The sequence below is a fragment of the Anser anser genome (genome assembly GCF_964211835.1).
Source record: "Anser anser genome assembly, chromosome: 1".
Taxonomy (NCBI): domain Eukaryota; kingdom Metazoa; phylum Chordata; class Aves; order Anseriformes; family Anatidae; genus Anser; species Anser anser.
Window position 1 is genome coordinate 41,046,986 of NC_139720.1, and position 21,606 is coordinate 41,068,591.

The following is a 21,606-nucleotide window of genomic DNA, read 5'->3' on the forward strand; positions in this document are numbered from 1 at the left end:
TTGATGACTTTTGATGACTCTCCTGAAGCCTCAGCTCCAACAATCACAGGACAAACTCTGCTTACACACACACACATACCCTCTTTGCTTCTTTCTTTTCTGCTCTAAAGTAAGCTTCAAGACCTTTGGCTACAAAAACATGGGCTATGCAAAAGACCTTAAATACCAGAAAGCAATTAAAGTTTTTATTGTCTTCATAAGGTCTCATGGATTTGAGTCACCCAATTAATCATTTTTCAGTGCTTCAGATGAGCAAAAATAGAAGTGTATTATTTTATTGGCAGTTCCTTGTTTAGAAAACCTTGTTTACTAACTACCAATTACTTGGTCATTTCTTCTGCGCTCTTCATTGGTGAGAATAAAGCACCCATTATACTGTCTCTTTGGCTAGACTGGTTTAAATCATTTATTTGAGCCATTACATTTACTGTTAACAACTTGTCTGGCTTTGTATATTTTTTAATTCAAGCTTTTTATTCAGTATATCACTACTGGTGTGGTCAGAAATGAGTAGTTTTTAAAGGTGTTAATTAATCTAAGAACCTCTCTGTCTTCATTTACTTCACCGCAGAACTTTTGACTTGCACATTTCCAGCCTTTACCAATTTTCTGTGCCTATTTTAAGAGGCAGTAGATAACTTCTACCATAGGCATTAGGCATTTTCTTTTCTAAAACTATCTGTTCTTTCAAAGACCACTCACGTACAAGAGCAAGTCTCATACTGATTGACAGATCGTAATCTATTCTGTTCTGCTGAAATCAGTCCAGCTAATTTATTGCTTCTTGTTTACAGTCTGAAAGAGACCAAGATCTTTTCATATCAATCTTCACAGCAGTCTCTAAAAGTACTATTTATTGCTCTTAAACTCCTGGTTAAATAATATTCAGTCATCTCTGAAGCATTTTCAAATGGCGAATGTTCCTGAGGACTGTTAAGAGTCAGCAATGCCTTTTCATTGTGCGAAATGGCATAAATCACAAATGATGAGTGAAGACACCATTCAGCTTTATAATTTCTTTAGATGAGTTTGTCTGACACCTGTGTAAATTGAACACCAGCATTTGCAGAGTGAATACCAATTCTTTCCACAAGGCTTCATATAGATTTTACAGGCAGAAGAGTACTTTGATTGCACAATTAAAAGATTCCAGAAGAAAAAGTGAGTTAGCATTATGCAGAAACTGTGAGCAGTCATTGCATGAAACCAGCTTTAAATGCTCTGCACATAAGCAATCAGAATAACTGAAGCAGAGTATGAGCAATTACAGGGGATTTTAGTGTGCCCTGGACATGACCTGCAGGTCTCGATGCACCACACAAGGAACTGGGAGATATTTTAGGTCAAAGCCTCACTGATCTCCTTCATTCAGAAACATGCTGGCTCCCCTCTCAAATTAAGACTTTTTACTGACAGTACCCTAATTGCCACTAGCTCATTAGCGCACAGCAGAAGTGTTAGTTCAGTTAGAGGACAGCTGTCCTCTTCCAGGTCCTGATGTACTAGCGAAAAAAGTTGCCTTTCCCAGCCTGGCCCACACAGTCATTGCTGCTTTCTTGTTCAAGGTCACTGTTCCCTCATTGTTAGTGTGAGGGCTCCTAGCCCAGTTCAATGAAAGTGAGTGGGGTTCACAGAAACCAGCAGATTAAACTGCATGTGAAGAGTATTTGAAATAAACAAGAGAAGCAAGAACCTGTAATTCCAAATATACTTTACAGGCATAAACTTGTCCATGATTTTTGGCACTCCGATCTTCATACAAGGCCACAAAGAGTCGCACAGCCAACTTGGGCCCATCTGCCTGAAGGTCAAGGACATCTGACAGATTGCTGTCATGATAGACTTGATGTCTCAAATATTTGTTACTTTTAGACATCCCTCACATTGCTCAGATGCACATGTACTTACAGTGAATTGCCTGATTCAACAGCCTATCTCACTTGAGTTGTGATGTCCTAAATGGCAATGCAGTCACAGGGATGTAAGCGTGAGATTTATCTGGCCTCCCAAATCCTTACTGGTAAGATTAAAAGAGAAAAGGAAAAAAAAAAAAAAAAAAAAAGAGATGAAATTCGAAGCTGAATTTATAGAGGTGACATGAAAGGAAAATTGAATCTTACAACTCCACCATGAGTTAGCAGATAAGAAAATTCGCATGCACTGCCTCACGCTGTCTCTAAGAGATCAATACGATTAATTCAGACATTTTCTAAAGCAGATGTGCAGCTGGATAAGTGTACTGGTTGCCTGCAGAGTTCATATAACAACACAGAGCCAAATCTAACAGAGCCATCATGCGCAGAACTCCCTGCTGTAGGTAGAAACTCTTTGCTCAAAGAACAGCAGGATCAAAGGCATGGAATAAAACCCCCAAATCCAGTGGCAGTAGTCATACCTGTAATGTGCCATCCTTAGGAGTCCTGTTGAATCTTGGTCTTATCACTTACTTACAATGTATACGTGACTTTTGTAACAGAAATTGATTGAAGGGAGCCCATTAGTTTAAAATATTTTCTATCATCAGAAGTTTTAGAAAGTTGAATGCATGTCATTACTACAACAATCCTTTCTCTACTCATTTATCTGTACGTGTTTTTTTTTTTTTTTCAAACTGCATTTATATGCAAGGGGTCTCCTTGAAGAAGATTTGTGATTTCAGTTACTCCAGTGAAGTCAGCAAAGTCCTGCTGGTTTTCCCTGCAGTAAACATGTTCAAATCTGTCTCTTGGGACCTCAAGATTCAATAAAAATGAGTTGCCAGCTAAGTGAAAGTTTTACATGCGTAACAAGAAAAGGAATGGAATGAGGGTAACAGTTTATTTGTGGTAGAAGCAAGCAGTCTAAATAAATGGATGCAACTGATAATTGCTTGTAAACATTTCATTAAATTGATGGCATCTGATACATCCTTCCAACTTTTTACAGCATAAAAAATGATGTGGATGGGCCCTTTAGCACATCTTTCTTTAACAGCTTTCTTTCCAGGCTAGTTATATCACTGTGACATCTAGATCTCAATTAGCCAACAGGTCCATGACCTTTACAGACATCAGTTTTGAACTTCATAATGAAGGAATCCAGAGCATCTTTTAGCCATGCCTAGACAACTAACATGTTTATAAAATTCTGCTGTGTGTATAAAACTCCTGCTGCAATCATTTATTGTCCTTCTGTGGGGAGCCTAACCATGAGAAAGCCCATCAGGATCACAAGTCATTGACAAATACTGTTTATTTTTACAAGTTAAAAAAGAACCTCAGCATTGTAAGCTGCTAACTACCTACTTAGAAATAGGACAAGTATCCATATCCAAAGTAAAGCAAGGCAAAGGATTGGTGACCCACTACCTTCAACTGTTTTTGCATTAAACTGCCTGGTGATGCCAAACATAACACCTACCACCATTGTTCAGGGGAAGATCAGAACAAATGAAGTCATACCATCTACAGTAATGCAGAATCCACATACAGTCAGACATTCCCTTTCCATCTCCACTTTTCTCCAGTGGTGACTTTTGGGGTGATTTTTCTTAAGATCTCTGCCCACAATGTCAGCAAAAGCTCCGTGACTGTATCAGTGGCACTGGAGAGCAGCTAATTCTCTTTAAAAAGGAAAATTGATCCTGAGTAGAGGTGTTTGATTTATCCTAAGTAGGAAAAAAGAGAAAAATGTGTTATACTAGCATTGCTAGTACAAGCTAAGATCAGTAATGTGAGTTTCCTTGAAAATAAAACCAATCCTTAGAAAAGGATCTGTGAGTTTTTCTGTCACATCCTGTGTACTTGTTGCTTGTGCTCACTTCAGAAGTGTGCGTAATTCACACAGGATGAAACAAGTGCTAATATCTAGTCTGTCCCAATATCTAACAGTGCTGGGTAGTTCTTTTTTCCCATTATATTTGTTCTTCAGCTGGGGAACCAAGCTAACCACAGGGTACAGGGTACAATTCCTTTGCTTTAAATTCAGGGAAAGGAGATAGATGTGTGAGACCATATTATCCTCTTCATATTCAACCACTGAGTGCTCTTGAGATCGCCTCAAGTCTGAACCAGTTTATTTTTACTGCTTGATATATTAGAAAGTAAAAGAACGATCAAGAATCTATTATGAAGACCATATTTGAGACTTTCTATTAAAATATGAGGTCACCAGAAGACAAGAAGACGTCTTATTATCACATGTTTAAGACAGTGTAAGCAGTATTGTGGAATTGTGTGTAAGTATTGTGTGTAAGCAGGATTGTGGAAAAGAATCATGAAACTAACCTAACAGGTTACATTTTCCCTCAACTATTCTATTTCATTGCTTTGTTTTTAGTTATCTCAAAGCAATATTTTTCCAGAAAGACCAGTCTGCCAGTACTGACCAGTTAACACCCCAGGAGGTTCATCTTTTGGCCACATGACGAAACAAACAATACCATGATGAAAAAGCTTCCCTGTAAGTCAGGAGTATGTAAAAATACACTAACTACATACTGCTATAGATTTGTAACAAAAGTGATCATAGTAGTGACAGATGCATGACTATATGCTGAAGACAAGGTGGAAGAGGTGGCAGGGTGTGTTTGTTGTGTTTCTCTGAAGGGGTATAACACAGGATAAAAGGTGACTCTCGACTGTAAGAGTCATACTTCTGTTAAGCAACACTATCAGCTATGTAATTATTGAAATATGTGAAGAACAAAGAGCAGCATTAAAACTGCCATTACAAGGCTGCTGTATCAACTGACTTGCAAATCTAATAGCAAGCAAGGAAACTATTGCGATAAACTGAGGTCAGTATCAGAGCTCCGTCCTTTGTTTAAAGATGCACCTCCAAAGCAGTAGTAGGAAATTACTAACAGTAGTTGGATCCATGCACTAATAAAAGACAGCAGTGTTGAGAGGAAATGAGGATGGCACAGGGGAAGGGGGAGTTTTATCACTACCTGGTATGGGCTGTACCTTAGGGTTTCATATAACGTGATAGTAGCAGCTCAGCTGCTCATCCTTCCACTTCCATAAGGGCTATACCTGCCTCTCACTGCACAGCCAGAAAAATGTATTCTAAATGCATTTTGAGATAGTTATTCATAGCTGCTTTATGTTCAGGGCCAACAAATTCCCAGCAGTTATACAATATATGAGAAGCCTCCAAAGCAATATTTCTGTAGCACTGTTAGCACTGTAGTACACACAGCACAAAACACAGGAGATTAGACTTTTAACACACAATTTCTAATAGCTGACAAATAATAATCCTTGGCTTTCAAAGATTTGGCAGCAAGCCATTTAAGAATTATAGGCTGAGCTGTGAAAGAAAAATGTGTTTTGAAATCCCATCTTTATTAGTTAAGCTATCATTATTGCTATTCAATTATGGTAAAATTTGCAGCTTTCATAATGCAAAACAACACTGCAAAGTCTTTCGATGGATTTAGATGCAATGTTTCTCTCTTCAGGACTGGTCCTTCAAGATATCAGGATGCCCCCAAGTACCCCCCAAACCTACCGATAGAGCAAAATAGTGGAGATGAGAGATGTAAGAACAGCACAAAGGATCAGATCATTCTGCCTGAACAGGTATGTAAGTGCACTACAGCCCTAAAGACTTCCCCAGATAGCTAGTGGCTCAAAATGACAATGAGAGCTGAGGGAGGGCGTTCAGCAATTTACAGTATCTCTAGCATATAGAATATCCAGCCCAATGGTTTCCAGTGTGTGGGCCTCCAAAATTTTTTCAGTGTTCTTTTTCAAAGGAGAACCTATACAGGCATACTGCTGTATAACATACAGATTTGCCTTCCAGAATAACTTCTTGAGCCTTTTGGCAGTGGTCTGCAGATCCCCAAGAGTCTAAGGACCATGGGCTGAAATACAGCTTGTAAATATGCTTGTAAAAATGTAAGCACAACCACATAGAAGGTATCAGCAGCTGTCCACTACAAAGAGATACAGAGAAAATGAAGTCCCTCAGACATGGTGTAGCCAAGCTGCTCTGCAGCTCCTGAATATTTTGGTACTACGTCTTTGAGAAAAGAGTTTTGTTTTTTTTTTAAGTAAGGCTAAAAAGAAACCTGAAGGAAGCTGTTAGTGGCTGCACAAACACAGTGAAACTACAGCTCCTGGAGCTCTTCAAGGTCTCTAACACAACCCCCTGCACAGGCCTTCCTTTTAAGTAAAAGCAGCAATAATTGATAATAGTAAAAATGTCATCTCTTCTGGGTTGCTATTTGGAGAAAGACAAGCTAAGGGGATAGTCACCCTTTCACAGGAATAAGAAAGAAGAAAAAATGTTAATAAAAGAGAAATGCCTGATCAAAAATGCTGAGGAGGACAAGAGGTGGGATGAGGAGTGAGAAGGAGTCCTCTGTTTCAGTAATACTGCCTTGTTGATCTTCCCTCCCTCCACCATGTGGTTTCTATTTTCTTGTATTAATCCGTGCTTCCCCTCCCAACATTTTTTCATGTGCTTGCCAGTTTGAGGTCAACGAGTACTAAGAATGGACTGAAAAGAATTTCCAGGATGTTTTTTGAGACTATTAATAACTTTAGCAGCTATTCAAGCAAACAGCGTTCCATGTTCATTGTACTTCAGCACATAAGCTCATCGCCTGAGAAGGCTAATTCAGAGTTTCCTCGTGTTACAGATTGTACATATGGTCTGATACACTATGGGGTTTTGGAGACAAGATGCCACTTCCAGTGGGACACGGAAAAAGGAGCCAATACGGTACCGATCAACAGGGACATTTATCAAAGGCAATGAAATTCCAGAAGCAGGACTCAATGGGGGATTTTTAAGTGTTTCCGCTTTCAGCACTTCCTAATTTCAAAACATCTGGCCACATGGCAGGCATCCTCGAAGCCCTGAGCTGTGAGATATTCCTCAACAACACACAGGAAGGCTGAAATACCTGTGAGTGAGATTTGTAGAAGCCAGTCAAGCCAGGCAGGTTGCCAGAGGCTAAGAGAAGAGGTGACACTTCTGGAAATATGTGATTAAGCTTCATCAGTTCTTTGCAGAGAAAGCCCAGAGCAGCATCCCTCACCCCAGTGATGTGGGGGCTTGGCTGAGACTTAAAAGAGAAAGGTAGAGTCAATGAGGCAGTGAATCAGTCAAAATAAAATAGACCCAATCAGCAATATTCAGGACAATTCACCCCAAAATTACACTGAAGTCCTGTGTAGGGCTGAATGCCAACAGAATGGTGACCTGTGCTTCAAACAGGGCAGAATACCAGGGCTACCAAGGCTTCACAGGTTCCAGTACAGTGCTCTAACTGGTATATTGGGCAAAGCTGCCAAGACATAGCCAGTCTCATTCCTAGCTGTCTTCCCTGTGAGGCCCAATATGGTAGGTATGCTCTGAGAATGTCATTTTCTTTTTCTTTTTTTTTTTTCTTTTTTTTTTCTTTTTTTTTTTTTTTAATAAGAAAAAAAAATCAGGCCTGGAATATGAGAGAGGTCAGGGAGAAGACGATCTGAGAACCCCACTGAGGGCTGGGCATGAGGCAGCTTGAAGATGCCAGGTGTGGCTGCTTACACATGAACAGATGTCTCGCTTCCAAGGGGATTAAAATCTGACCTTGAAGTGCTTAAAAACAGGGGCCACAGTCTATTTTAGAGCTGATTTTGGAAATCAGAAGGCGATATTTATAAAGGAAGAAAGTAAAACTTGCACAGGAGGAAAGGAAACACTATGCCAAATTTCAGAGTGATGTGGATGGACATAAATCATATGTTAGAGGGGGAATACTGGGGAGTTAAGTGATGAATTCACACCCAAAGACTATGTGCTTGATACAATGTGCTACCTTGGACTCCTCTTACAAATTGCAGCTTTTGGGTATCTAGAGCTTTCCAACATCTTATGAAATGAAGCAATATATATGTGTGTGTATGTGTGTTTGTTGTTATTGTTGTTGTTCTCCTAAAGGTTTTGTCTTGTGTTTTTCTTATTGATTTTGTTTTTTCAGAGACAAATACCAAAAGGCAAAGGGATATTCAATTTCTTTTTTGTCTCCCCTCAAAAGAGGACAGGTTAGCAGACTAAAAATTGTAGACATTTCTGGATTTATTTCTAAGATGCAAAGTTAGATCTGATTTTTATACAAGCATCAACACGTCCCTTCTGAGTTTCAGAAGGTTTCAACACTCTTTAAAAAAGGTAACCAAAGCCAAGGAGTGACCCAGACCTATACCTGACATGGTGAGAGCTGAAAGCAGTGAAGTATGGCTCCTGCAGAGAGAACCAGTAAGTTACGCTTCTGAAGGTAGAGATGGATTCTTCCTCCTTTAAAGAATTTATAGCCCTTTCTTTTTTCAAGTTTTCCAGGCAGCTGTGACTCTACAGCGTTGCAGACCTCTATACATTACACCAAATTACACCAGCTAAAGTGAAAGAGAAACAATGGAGAAATTTGTCTGGCACAGTAGAAGATGGCAACACTGTGGATACAATATCCTGCAATGCCGTGGAGAGGCTGCTAACTGTTCTTTGGATTTATTTTTTTTTCTTGAGGATTACAGCTAAGTTTACTGCCCATTTTCCCAACAACTCACATTTACCGAATACTGTAAATCCCAAGAGTCATTTCCCAGATAAATGAGTGTTAATTACAAAAACCAAACAAACGCGGTTCAGTCCCGTTACCACTCCCTCCATCGTCACACCGTCCTGTGCCTATTGACCTTGCAGGGTAGGGTGCTCACCGAGCAGCTGGCTGCAGCAGCCGGGGTGCCAGCCCTGGCCTGAAGGATGCACAGCAGGCACGTCCCAGCAGGAAGGAAAGGGTTACGGCATTATGGATGTGGGTTGCTGGGCTTTCCTCCAGACTCCTGCATTACCTTGGGCAAGTTGTTTAGCCCGTGTCCCGGGGGCCCAAGCTAAAAGCAAAGAGTTGGTAATCCTTCTCAGCAACTGTGTTTCTCCTGGCTTTTAAAAGAGTCCCTCAGGCCGGGGATTTTTCTTACCAGTGCATGTTCCAGCCATGATCCCAACAGGGAGCACAAGGACTGTGTGGCTGTCTCCCCGGCAGCAGATAGCACGATCCCACCAGAGGAGGGCCCATCCCCTGCTCCCTTGTTTCACTCCGTGTCTCCTTCCAGCCGGTCTGACGCTCCCAGCGTTACTTACTGGTGTCACTGGAAATTTGTCGGCATTTTTTTTCTAGTGCGTGGCTATGTTTTCTTTAACTGTGGTTGAATTCCAGCCGATGCCATTACGCGATCCGTACCTTCACTGATGATTGCAGGGGAGTTGATGTTGCATTTTCACTTCCTGTCTTTAAAAAGGAGACAACTGCATTGTTTCAAATTGCTCTGTGCATAGCACATTCCCTTCATAGTTTCGCAAAACCCAGGACAGCTTGTGAGATATGCTAAAGGTCAGCAGAAATATATTCCCCATGGGATAACCCTAGAACAGTGTCTCCATTGAAATGCTCGTGGTAAAGCTTTAGGCTCCGGTGTGTGTGTGTTAGTGCAAGTGTTCGGAGGAAGACTGGCAATGGTCACCACTTTTTGGGAGGAGGAAGGAGACAAAGCTATAGGACTGGTGCTATTGAGAGTTAATCTGGAACAGATACAGAGGAACAGATTTTACATCTTCCAGACTAAAAGAGTAAGACGAGGCGGACTCATGGTAGGTGGTCGATTTCTTGAAGGTGCACCATAATCTTTCCCGTATGGATGATGGAGTCAAGATGCCTAACATCAGAGCCAGACTAGCACTTGATCTCTGTCACCCTTGATGGCCAGTCACTTCTGAGGCTTGCAGACTGAGCTAGGTATCATTCACTGAGTTGTTCTGATTTATAGCTGCAATTAATTTTATTTTAGGCAGGTGATTGCTCATTCTGTTTCAGTGACTTCCCATTACGAGATTTTGGGAGACCGCAATGGCTTTTTATGCTAATTGGACTCTGCTTCCTCAGATCCTCACACAAACATTTAGCACAAAGCAGAGACTGCTCTCTCCTCAGCCATCTGGCAGAGAAGCTGAAACCAACAATTTTCCGAGTCAAAAATCAGACATCTGAAAATACTGTTCATGTATTCTAACCCCTTATATAAACTGAGCAAGTCAAGAGGCAAGTCAGAAAATGAAGAACAGGCTGCAGGAAGGGCACACCACTCATCTTGCCCTTCAGCACCCCCAAGCAATCAGACTAAGGCTGCTGGATCAGGAACTGAAATCCGCCCTCCCTCAGAAGGGCAATACTGCCTGCAGCCCAGCATCTGCTACACCAAAGGTCAGGCAAGGGAGCTGGTTTTTTTTAATAGATTTATGCTGACAAACATAAATAAATCTGTATATTTAAATCTACATAGGCAAACACACACATTTATGCCCAGGACGCAGATCGCTGTTTGCTGTCACCACATTATATTCTACTTGACTTTGTAACAAACCCTTTCTGGTGAAAATCAGTTTTAATTCCCGTAGTCTATACCTTTATCAGTCAGGGCTGGAAAGCCTGCCTTGCTGGTGTAACAGGCTTCAGCTTTCTGGGGGACAGAGGGCTTAGACAGAGCTCCCAGGAAGAAGAATGATAAGACAAATTACTGACTTGTCACACGATTCCTTCTTCCGTGTGACACAGATAACAGAGGAAACAGAGAACTCATGGCAGGTCAGGTCAGTGACACTCCGTGAGGGAAACAAAACTGAGGGCTGCACTTGAGACACGCCATTCAAAAGGACATATAAAGCATGCATGTAGTAAACCTGCATTGTATTTCAGCTCAGATTTACCTGACTAGGGCAATATAGCCCCCATAGAGTCCAGAGATGTCAGCTGTGTTTTATCCTCCAGGAATTCTGTGTTTGCATAATTTTTCCAAAGACGAATATCCGTATAAAAGAGTTAATTGGACAGTCACAGTCATAATGAATGCTGAGGGCTAAGAAACTGCCCAAGAGCGAGAAAATGAACATTTGGCAGAATATTTTTCGTCCCAGACTAGTCTCTAAAAGAAAGACTGCCTTCACACAGAGGGTAACTGGAACAGAAGGGTGTGTAAACTCTATCCGAACATCATTGAAGCAAAAATATATTTTTTTTTATTTTTATTTTTTAATTAAACATGGGTCCCACTTGCTAGCAAACCTATTTAGAGAAGCAAGTACCTTATGGCAGAAAGAAACCCACCCTACTTCACAAGATGTATGTGCCTATCCCAGATTTTCTGTGCGTAGCCACCCAAGAGGCTCAGGAACAACCAGAGACAGGGGCTTCTGTATGTCCAGCTTCCCTTCCCTGCACTCTATGAATTTCTTAAACGAGTACCACTGCATGTTGGCAAGGGTCAGCAGTCTCCCGAGCAAACCCGAAGGGTTAAATCCCCACTGAAGACGGTGGGGGTTGCAGTGTGCTGGGGACCTGCTGGTACCTCTCCATTATCATCGTACCCCTTCTTCGGTAACAATAAGGCAGTTATTGGAGGGAAACAACACTCCCTTTGTCAACGTGACTTTGCTGTTAGAACGGTTTTCATAGCTTAAAAAATGCCAGGCAAAATTGATCTCAGAGGAGGATATCATCCCCGTCCAGCCGGCGAGGATAGATTACCATCGGCTTTCAAAAGCAGCAGTGTATCTTTTCCATCCCCGGGAGCCAAGCAGATGGATGCCTGGATGGACGGTGTGGGGGTAGCCATAGTAACCACCATCCCACGAAGCTCCCGCTCACATTTCTCTTTCTATCACAGCTGGGGAGAGAAGCCAAGAGCCTGCTGGGGTGCAGATATCCGGTCAGACCTTCGGCTCTCAGCTCCAGCTGGGGTTTCCATTCCTCTTCGGCAATTTCCTAATCTCACCTATGCTTTGTGGATCATAAGATTCAACCCCTGGGGATGACCCCTTGGGTGAGAGGCTTCCCCAGCCAGGCAGCCCACATTGCGGATGGACATGCGCTGGCCACTTTCTTGCCCCAGCATCAAGAAGCCCTACAGACCCCCCGTGAGCCAGACAAACACCTCCGTCTCACCTGAGCACACCTAGACTGCTGCACGGCACGTGGACAGACGTGAGGGCTGACCCAGTTCCCACGTTCATCAAGAAGCACGGGGCTACAGGCAGCTGTGTGCCCCCACGGGAGCTGGCTGGAGGGTGCTGTCGTGCGGACACCCCCGTGGCTTGTCAGAGGGGATAACAGCCCCAGGTGCTGCCGCCTGGAAGGCAGCTGCTAGGCTTGGTCAGGGGAGAAGGCTGCTCCGCTGTTAACTGAAGGTGTTATCCATCCTTATCTTTCACTTCAGGTGTTATCGTTATTTCTATGGAGGGTGAAAGTCTTATCTCAAAGCAAAATTTACTGACTTCTGTGGCGACTCCTCCAACTACCCTGGAGGCACTCTGAAAGGTTGGAACACGTTTTATAAGATGCCTATTGAAAAGGAAATACGATGACTCCTCTTACGATGGGCTACCAAAGCTTGCATCCATTTCAGAACCGCAGATTAGCTGAGGCTGGAAGGGTCCTCTGGAGATTGTCTGGTCCCATCCCCTCATCACTGTCCTTTCACGCAGCCTGTACTTTATCAAATTGTCTGTGAGGATATTATGGGAGACAGTATTGAAAGCCTTGCTAAATTTAAGATAACGGATACCCTGCTGTCCCCTCATCCCCTGATCCTGTCATTTCACTGAAGAAGGCTACCAGGTTGGTCGGGCATGATCTTCTCTCCATAAACCCATGCTCATTGCTCCCAGTCACCTTCTTGTCCTCCACCCATTTGGAGATGATTCCCAGAATGACCTGCTCCACCACCTTCCCAGGGGTCAAGGTGGGGCTGACTGGCACATAGCTCTCCAGATCTTGCCTCTTGCCCTTCTTGAAGGCAGGCCAGGAATTTGCATTCTTCCAGTCCTCAGCAACCTCCCCCGCTTGCTGTGGTCCTTCAGAGATGATTGAGAGTGGCCTCACAATGACATTGGCAGCTCCCTCAGCACCCGTGGGTGCATCCCACTAGGTCCCATGGTCTCGTGTGTGTGTCCAGCTGGTGTCAATGTTCCCTACCTGGTCCTCTACATGAACAGTATGTCTTCCTTGCTCCAGGCTTTCCCTCTGACCTCTGGAACCTGGAATTCTTGAAGGCAAATCTTACCCACAAAAACCAAGTGGGTGACCTGTGGATGCCTCCCAGCCCCTTGCTGCAAACTTGCTTGAACTGAGAGGTTTGATTTGTTTGAAGACCCTCTGAAAACTTCAACCTGAGTCATAATCACGTTAAGCAATTGCCAGCTACTGCTGTTGATTTGGTCTACCTTCAGGAGCTCAATTTGCACAGCAGCCACCTGGAATCAGTCAGTATTGCTCTGCACAACTCCACCCCCCAAACAGTTCTCCTGTTCTTGGGTCCTGGCCAAAGCAAAATTAAAGCACTTCCCATTCAGTTTTGCTAACTGCGAGAACTTGTTAATTTAAAGCTCTATGACAAAGAGTAGATTACGTTAAGCAGCTTGTTTTGAACAGCCTAATCCAACTGCTCCCAGCATACAACTTAAAATACCATTGACTTTATTAGCATGTGCTGCAAGAGCAGCCACAAATTACAGAATGCCTTACAGCTGTCACATTGCCATCCTTCTCGCCTTTGTGAAGCTCTGGAATTGGCTAAAACATGCCAGTTTTACAAGGGGGAAGAGGGCAGGTAAAAGGGTTGGGAACCCCTTGTCATACCCTTGCAGACCAGCAGGCATCCTGCCCCTGGGGAATGGCAGGGTCTGCACGGCCGCTGCTGACCCAGCGATGTGTGCAGCCCTCCTGCCACCAGCACCTGCACCCCGCTGCCTGCTGTCCCCCACAGAGCCAGAATCAGGTAAACAACTAAAAGCCTAGATGTGTTTGCGTGTTTACTTTAGCAGGCACGCGTCTGAAATTAAGCCCCCTCACGCATTAGAGGAAGGGTTTTTGTTTGCCTTACTCTTTGCTTCTCCTCTCCCTGCTTCACCTGAGTCTGGCTGAATTACATTGGCGAAGCACAGGGGTATCAAGCGAAGAGCAATGCAGAAAAAGCTTACAAAGAAATGAATAATTCTGTATTCATAGCAGGGCTTGAATAATGTCCCTAGAACCACATGCTGGGAAAGGAGGAGAAAACCAAATATTGAACAGCTGCTCATTAGAAAAGCACCAGCCATCCCGAGCCCTGACAGAGACAGGAGTCGTGGGGGGAAGCACTGCGTGACCGTGTAATTAAAGGCTCTGTCAGAGAGTCCAGGGGGGCTGCAGTAAGGCTGCCCAGGCTCTGCAAACCTGACATTCTTTTAATGTAACTGCAAGCAATTTTCTGGGGTCAAAACCCAGGAATCCAGCCCACCCAAGCCACAAATTGTGCTGTATTTTTTCCAGGGACACCTTCCGGGGGCAGTCAGGAGATCAAATGCACGAAGCTCTGCTGCTCCAGCTGAGGGGAGAGCTGGCAGCAGCCTGTGCTCGACGTCCTCTCACTTGGACATGGAGCTGGGGCAATGCACCCTGTGCCAGCCCTAACCTGGCTTCTGCTGGCGTCTGGCAGCAGGAAAAACACCCTGAAAGTGCCAGACATCAGCATGGCACCCCAGGGATGTCGGTGAGGCCGGTGGTGGGTTTCTGTGTGCTTCACATGCACAGGTACACAATTCTGCCTGGAGGTTTTAATGCAGGCACATTAATAATCTCTGGCTCCACTCTTGAGAACTGTAGCACTACTTTGGCAGTAAATTAAAAATAAAAAAGTCAGCTTCAGACAGACACCCAGTAAGAAAAATTTTGTGTCTGATGGGTATTTGGCACAGTCATCAGCAATTTACAGCAGAGGTCTGTAACAGAAGTATTGAGTAAATACATTACCAACCTCATCCTAAAACACTGATGGTCAGACTGACAAGCTGTGATTTCACTGTTGTTTTTTTTAGGAATACAGTTGTGTAGGTGACGTGACTGATCTCCAGAGGTTTTGGAGAAGGATGAGCAGTGGCTGATGGACTGTAATCATCCGCAGGGCTTTCTGCAGAGAAACACCAGAAAAGAAGGCATTTCATAGTCTACTGAGATATAAGGATACTGCAAATGGGGACCAGAACTTACTTTCTGAGGCTGTAGTTGACCCACAACAATTTTGACTCAGGTTAAAGGAAAATTAGATTTAAATATAATGAAGTCAAAATGCAAAATGATGCACTAGAAAATTGCTAGCTTTTTTTTTTTTTTAATAGAGATTTTTCTTCCATTTTCTGTGTTTAGTTTTACTTGACAGTGCCCAGCACTCTATAAGCTATACAAACCACCTGTCCTCTGTCCTGCCTCACCCTGACTTTGGTGGGTCCAGCTGCAGCTTTTAGCCTGTGCCCTGAGCTGGGGCAGGTGCAAAGCCACCGTTCTGCAGGGGTGGCTTGGAGAAAAAAACATGCCTTGGAAATTCCCCCTCTCCAACACACGAGATGTTTTTCCTGCTTGCCTGGGGCCCTTTGAGGAGGCACACTGGTGTTCAGAGACGAGGGGCAGCAGCCTGTCTTGGCGAGGGTGACAAGGGCACAGCACGTGCAGGTAACGTGTCCGTGATGGCGTGCCAGCCTGGCTGCGATGCACATGCCCTTTGGGTAGGTAGGTGCAGTACCTCTGCGCGGGCGGCACTATCCTTGCCGTAGCGCAGTACTCATCTCGCCCCCAGACATCTCCAGTCAGCTCCCGCCTGTCTCAGCTTGGTTATCTCCTCCGAGCCAAAGCCCTGCTCCTGCCTGAGTAACCCTTGCAGCTCCAGCTCCTTCTCTCAAGGACAATAAACTTCACGCAGACATTCCCTTTTTTTTTTTTTTTGTCTTGCTTTTACCTTCTCCCTTCCCCTTTGTTTCCTTTGTTGTAGTGAATTATGAACCTGCAGGGCTGTTCTGCACTGACGAATTTACTATGTGACTAGCTTTAATGTATGGGAATAAATACTGCACGTCCATCTGTAAGTGTGAATAAGTAGAAGTGCATATATGAATATACATATATAAAACAATATAATTGGATGTGTATATATATATACATAGCAATGTAAGTGTCTGTAATTACAAGCATGTAGATATAGTGGAACAGGATGAATCTGAGAATTTCTTCAAAAAAAATTCAACTCAGGGATTTCATTAATGTATTGAGCATCTGGAAAAACAGCCAGAATGCTCATTTCAATACCATAGTCAAAACCACAGGCTTCCTGTCGGTTCGAATAGCTGTGTGAGGCGTCGTTTCCCTGAGATAAGGCTATTTGCTCTGGGAAACAAAGGGCCCGTTTGCCCCCAGCAGCCCGGGGGCCGGTGCCGGCGCTGTCTGCGGGGCAGCTGATGCCGCAACCCGGCGCAAGCAGATGGCGACCAGGCTCCCGGCACGGCTTTGATCTGCACTGGACCCGGTGATATCGCCCCGTGCTAGAGGGCTTCGCTCCTGGTGCTGAGCGAGAGCTTTCTCGGATCCCACCAGAGAGTAGGAAGCGTTCACAACACACCCGTACCCTCAAAACCTTGTGTTATTTCACGGACACCTTGGGAATCCCTGGTGCCACCATGCCTCTACCTCCTGCAGCAAAACACTCTTTACCTTCACCGTGCAACATGCAGGTGAGATCCAGACCCAGCACACTAGCTAATTAATGCAGACCAAACCCTGATAACGAGGCAGTGTGTGTGCTTCAGAGGCTCCAGCCAACTGGGCTGTCCACTGTTGTGAATCAGTTCAGGTCTAGGAGCCACCAGGCTGCCGTATTTACAGGAGGTGAGAGCTGGATGCCACAGTTAGCAGTAAGCCTGCAATGTGCCATGAGAAAAAAGGAAAAGAAAATTATCTCAGTCCAAGTCCTGAACAAATTACTTCTGTGTACATATATACCCACGGGAAATAAGCATACTTTGGAGTTTTTTGTAGAGTCCTTGAGAAACAGCATATCCGTGTTATGGTGCAACAAAACAAAACAAAACATTATCATCCGATTCTAAATCTTTGGGGCCCCAAATCCAAGCCATCTATCTATCCCTTTTCAAACAGCAAGAGAACATGAGTAGCCCACCGCCCACCGCCTCACAGGCATTTATGTCTGGATTTTTCTTCCCCTTAGAAGAGCTGCACAAGGAATATAACTGCGGTTATTAATTGCACGTGGTCAGAGCACAGAGAAGTCACCAGGCTTCTGCCCCAGGGAGGGGTCAGAGGGACGAGCCCCACTGAATGGCAGGCACTGGAGTGCCTTGTCCTGGGTTCGGGTACATTTGCTGACTCCCTGTGAGCAGGAGGAAGGTACTAATAGGACTGCTGCTGGCTCACCACCTCTGTACCTCGCCCACAGGCCCCTCAGATGCTGCATGAAATGGCCATTCTAGGATGGGTAGGACACTGTGCTCACCTTCCTCATGTTTTCTTGGGAGAAAGATAAGTTTACTGTGAATTACAGCCATACCTGACTGGTTGTAACTTAACAATTAACTCCCCTCAACTTCCCCTTTCCTCCTTAGGAAAAAAGAAAAAGTGCTGTTTGCAATGCAACTGCAAACACCAATGTAGTCAATTTGTATCACCTGTTTCTCAAGTGAGAAAACAAATTCAGGCTATCTGCCTGATCCCAGGCTTGCCGAAGGTAACTGGAATGTTTGCTAGAGCAAAACCTGCCCCTATAGCACACCCCAGTGTAATTCCTGCCGACTTCAAACGGGTCCCAGGCTGGGCGCAATGACTCCTGCGAGCTTGGCACCAGGCTTTAAATCACTGTACAAAGTCACTCGATAAGCTGTCGGCAGTCAGAAATGAGTCATTAGTATGCTGCCAACACAGTATTCAGTGACAAAACCCAGCTGCCACTGTAGTCAAGAATGCAGTTTCTTTAGCACTACTGTAAGTCTTATTAGCATAGAAATCAAGTGTATGTATGTAATTGAATTTCTTTGTCGCATCCTAGTATGAGATTTTCCATCAATCCTGATTGTTACTAAATTTGAACTAACAGCCCATATTTGCACTTAAGCAACATCTGAAAGAGGACTACACAAAGAAAGACTTTCCTAAGTCAACACATCCCAGAAAACAGCAGCTGCGCAAAGGCAGAGGCAAGCAATATTTAATTTTCCTCCCCACGGCACCCTATCTGCTGGAAGCGCTGCCTGATGACTGCGTTGTGCTGGCAGCCTCTGCCTTCGCTGGGAAGGGAAGAGCTGCCACTCAGCCTGTGCGAGAGCAGGGGCCGTTCCCAGAAGGGGAGTCTGTCTGTCTGCCTGTCTGTCTGTCTGTCAGGACTCTGACATGTGGATTGCTGTTGATTAGTCAGTGAGATAATCCCCAGTGCAGTTCCTTTTAGGTTGCTGATTAAACTGAGCTCCTGGAAGAGAAAGGAGTGATAAAACCAAAGGGGGAATACCAAAAGTGCTTGGGACTATGACTTCAGGATTGACTTCACTGAGGTAGGGGGAACTGCTCAGAAGCAAAACAAGCCTCAGAAATGCAAACACAGAGGTTGTCTCTGCAGGCTCAGGATATGCCAGGGCTGGGTGAGGGCTAACTAACATAGCTTGGGCTGAGGAGGCTAGATTTTTCATTGGTGATTTCTCTAGGGAATATATCAATCCAGATTAACCACATAGCTCTATTTTCCTATATTTTCCAAGCACAGCTGTGGCCAAAGCCACCTGACGAGGTGGAAAAAGATGGTGAGAAAGGAAATGAAATATCCCCTCCCTGTAGAGATGGTCATTGCAGACCTTGATTGGGTTGTGTTGCTAACAGCTGTGCTGTAAACTGCATGTCCCTTCAGCTCTGCTACTGCAATAACTTCACCAACATCACTGGCCAAAACCAAGCAATCTGGGTCTCCAAAGCCAGCAGCCATTACCAATCAAGCCAAGGAACCAGGTCTTATAACCCATGTGGTGGCCTCCAGGCAGCCTAGCGCCAGGGAGGGACAGGAGCTGTGCTACATCTGAGGTGCTGAGCAGCTTTGCAAAATTTCACAGTTCAATCTATTGCAAGATCCTGGCACGAATTAATTTTCCCCAAGCTGGGCAAAGAGTTTCAGGAAACACGAGTTAATCTTACAGCACTAAGGACTTTTTGCAAAGCAAGATTTTGCTCATGGATTTTTATTTTTATTTTTTATTAAATATAGCAGAATGACTGCTAATGGTGGATGTTCTGCAAGTGGCATATCATAGTCAGATTTTCCCTAATACGTCATAATGTTGTCTGGTATTTTTATCATGAAACCAATGTCCAGTGGTGGGAGTAGGCAGACACAGAGCGGACTTCAGGGTTCAGAAGTTCCCACTGAATTTTTTTCTTCTCCAGGAATAAGCCCCAAGGTCAGGACTCTTCTGAATCAGTCAGAAGGAGTGAGCTCCTTCTTCCCCTGCCATGATGCAGCAGTATAACAAACCAAGAAATGTCCAGGAGCAGCACACAGTCGCTCACAGTATCCTTCTGGACAAAATGACCAGAATACAGTTAGATAAAAGGATAGTAAGATGGGTGAACAACTGGCTGACAGGTCAGATCCAAAGTGTTCCTGTAAATGGGGTTACATCGGGACTTGTCACTAATGAGGATACCCAAGGCTCCATTTTAGGACCAGTCCTCTCCAATGTTTTCATGAATGATTTGGATGTAGGACCTGAAGGTTTTTTGAGCAAGTCTGTGGATGATACCAAATGGGGTGGAGCTGTTGACTCCATAGAGGGTGGTGAGGCCTTGCAGATAGAACTTGACAAATTAGATGTCTGGGCAATCACCAACTACATGAAGTTTAACAAGAGAAAGTGCTGGATTCTGCATCTGGGATGGCACAACCCTGGCTACATGTACAGACTGGGGGGTGAGAGGCTGGAGGGCAGCCCTATGGAAAGGGATCTGGGGGTTCTGGCTGACAGCAAGCTGAACACGAGCCAGCAGCGTGCCCTGGCAGCCAGGAGGGCCACCCGCACCCTGGGGTGCATCAGGCCCAGCACTGCCAGCCGGGCGAGGGAAGGGATTGTCCCGCTCTGCTCTGCGCTGGGCGGCCTCACCTCCAGCACTGTGGGCGGTTTGGGTGCCACAATGTGAGAAGGACATAAAACTGTTGGAGAGCGTCCAAAGGAGGGCTACAAAGATGGTGCAGGGTCTAGAGGGGAAGATGTATGAGGAGCAGCTGAGGTCCCTTGGTTTGTTCAGCCCAGAGCAGAGCAGGCTGAGGGGAGGCCTCATGGCGGCCTGCAGCTCCCTCACGAGGGGAGCGGAGGGGCAGGCGCTGAGCTCTGCTCTCTGGGGACAGCGACAGGACCCGAGGGAACGGCATGGAGCTGGGACAGGGGAGGGTCAGGCTGGGGGTTAGGGAAAGGTTCTGCACCCAGAGGGTGGTCGGGCACTGGGACAGGCTGCCCAGGGCAGTGGTCACGGCACTGAGCCTGCTGGAGTTCAAGCAGCATTTGGCCAATAAGGTCTGATTTTTTGGGTCCTCTGGGGACCCAGGAGTTGGACTCCATGATCCCTTTGGGTCCCTTCCAACTCGGGGTGTTCTATGATTCTATAATTCTATGAGCTAATTCATGTCATGAGCCACGGCCTGCAGTCTTGGTTCTCACTGTGCAGCCCTGGGATGAGGGCAGGCTGGACTTTCCCTTTGGGGAATCACTGGGAAGGAAGGGAGTGGATAGTCTGTATGTGGGTGGTATTAGCTTTCCTCTGGAGTTTCCATCCATGAAGCTGAATAATTGCACCAGCTTGGTAAAATCATGTAACCATGTTTCCCTTTGGACCGCTGTAAAACTGGCTTTTGTTCCAGGCCTGATTTATCGTTATTTCATTTTTCATATCTCCCAGGCTTTTCTTATACTGCTTGGTTAGCACAAGCTCACTCCCTTTTCAGTTTTACACAAAATCTCATGTGTATAAGGTTGTAAGCTAAGAAAACATAAGGATTTCAGAGAAAGGACACTGATGTGATGGAGACTGCAGGGCACCATCAGCCAGGGCTGGGCGACCTCCCGCACTGCCCAGTGGCTTCCTTTGCCATCCTGGCTCAGTATCGCCAGCCAGCTGCCAGCAGAGCAGGAGGACTCAGGCAGTGCTTTCCAGAGGCAAGAACTAGCTTCAGCCAGCGTCTATCGAGTGCTCTGCAGCTTCTCTGCAACAAGGTCCAACCAGGCAATTCTGCAGAAGTGTAATCCTCGCTCTGACTCTGGACCAGTTGGCGTTTTTGGCAGTAAGTGATATAAACTGGGGTACATCTGATGTCAGTGTTGCCTTTCTCAGATCCTGTTGCTAGCTATCCTCAAAGACATGTGAGAGCATTTACTCCAGCAAAACACTTAACATTAGTTGATATCGCTGCCAGTCTGTCTCTCTTGGGAAGTTTTCTCTTTATTGGCCAGTTTGCTAATTTAGTAAATATTTAGAAATCTATCCTCTTACAAAACTAGAACATTGGATAGCATTCCCTTTTGTTCAAAATTGTTTACAGAAATAGACACATTATATTAAGATTCCTAGTTAATACTCACTGGGTTAAAAACAAGAGTTCCTAAGTAAAAAGGGAGGAAAAAAGCAGGAATTTGTTACAGTAAAGTTCAACGGTGCCTTGAAGCCCACATAGCTGAAGCTCTAACAGAAAACCTGCACTGAGGGCAGGAGTTCAAAAATACAACAAT

General features: G+C 44.8%; 2 long non-coding RNA genes across 3 annotated transcripts; one reads left to right on the plus strand and one right to left on the minus strand.

Moving 5' to 3' along the window:
* Nucleotides 1-7,358: 7,358 nt before the first annotated feature.
* LOC310892679 lies at nt 7,359-13,397 on the minus strand. Its single transcript, XR_014578302.1, has 2 exons — nt 11,975-13,397; nt 7,359-9,268 (listed from the first exon to the last, which is right to left on the minus strand). It is a non-coding gene; the product is annotated as an uncharacterized lncRNA (long non-coding RNA).
* Nucleotides 13,398-13,399: 2 nt separating this feature from the next.
* Nucleotides 13,400-18,063, plus strand: LOC310892680. 2 transcript variants are annotated; one of them, XR_014578303.1, is made up of 3 exons: nt 13,400-13,805; nt 14,339-14,599; nt 14,884-18,063. It is a non-coding gene; the product is annotated as an uncharacterized lncRNA (long non-coding RNA). The 2 variants fall into 2 exon arrangements; XR_014578304.1 differs by having other exon boundaries at nt 13,403-13,805; nt 14,339-14,558.
* The last annotated feature ends 3,543 nt before the right edge of the window (nt 18,064-21,606 follow it).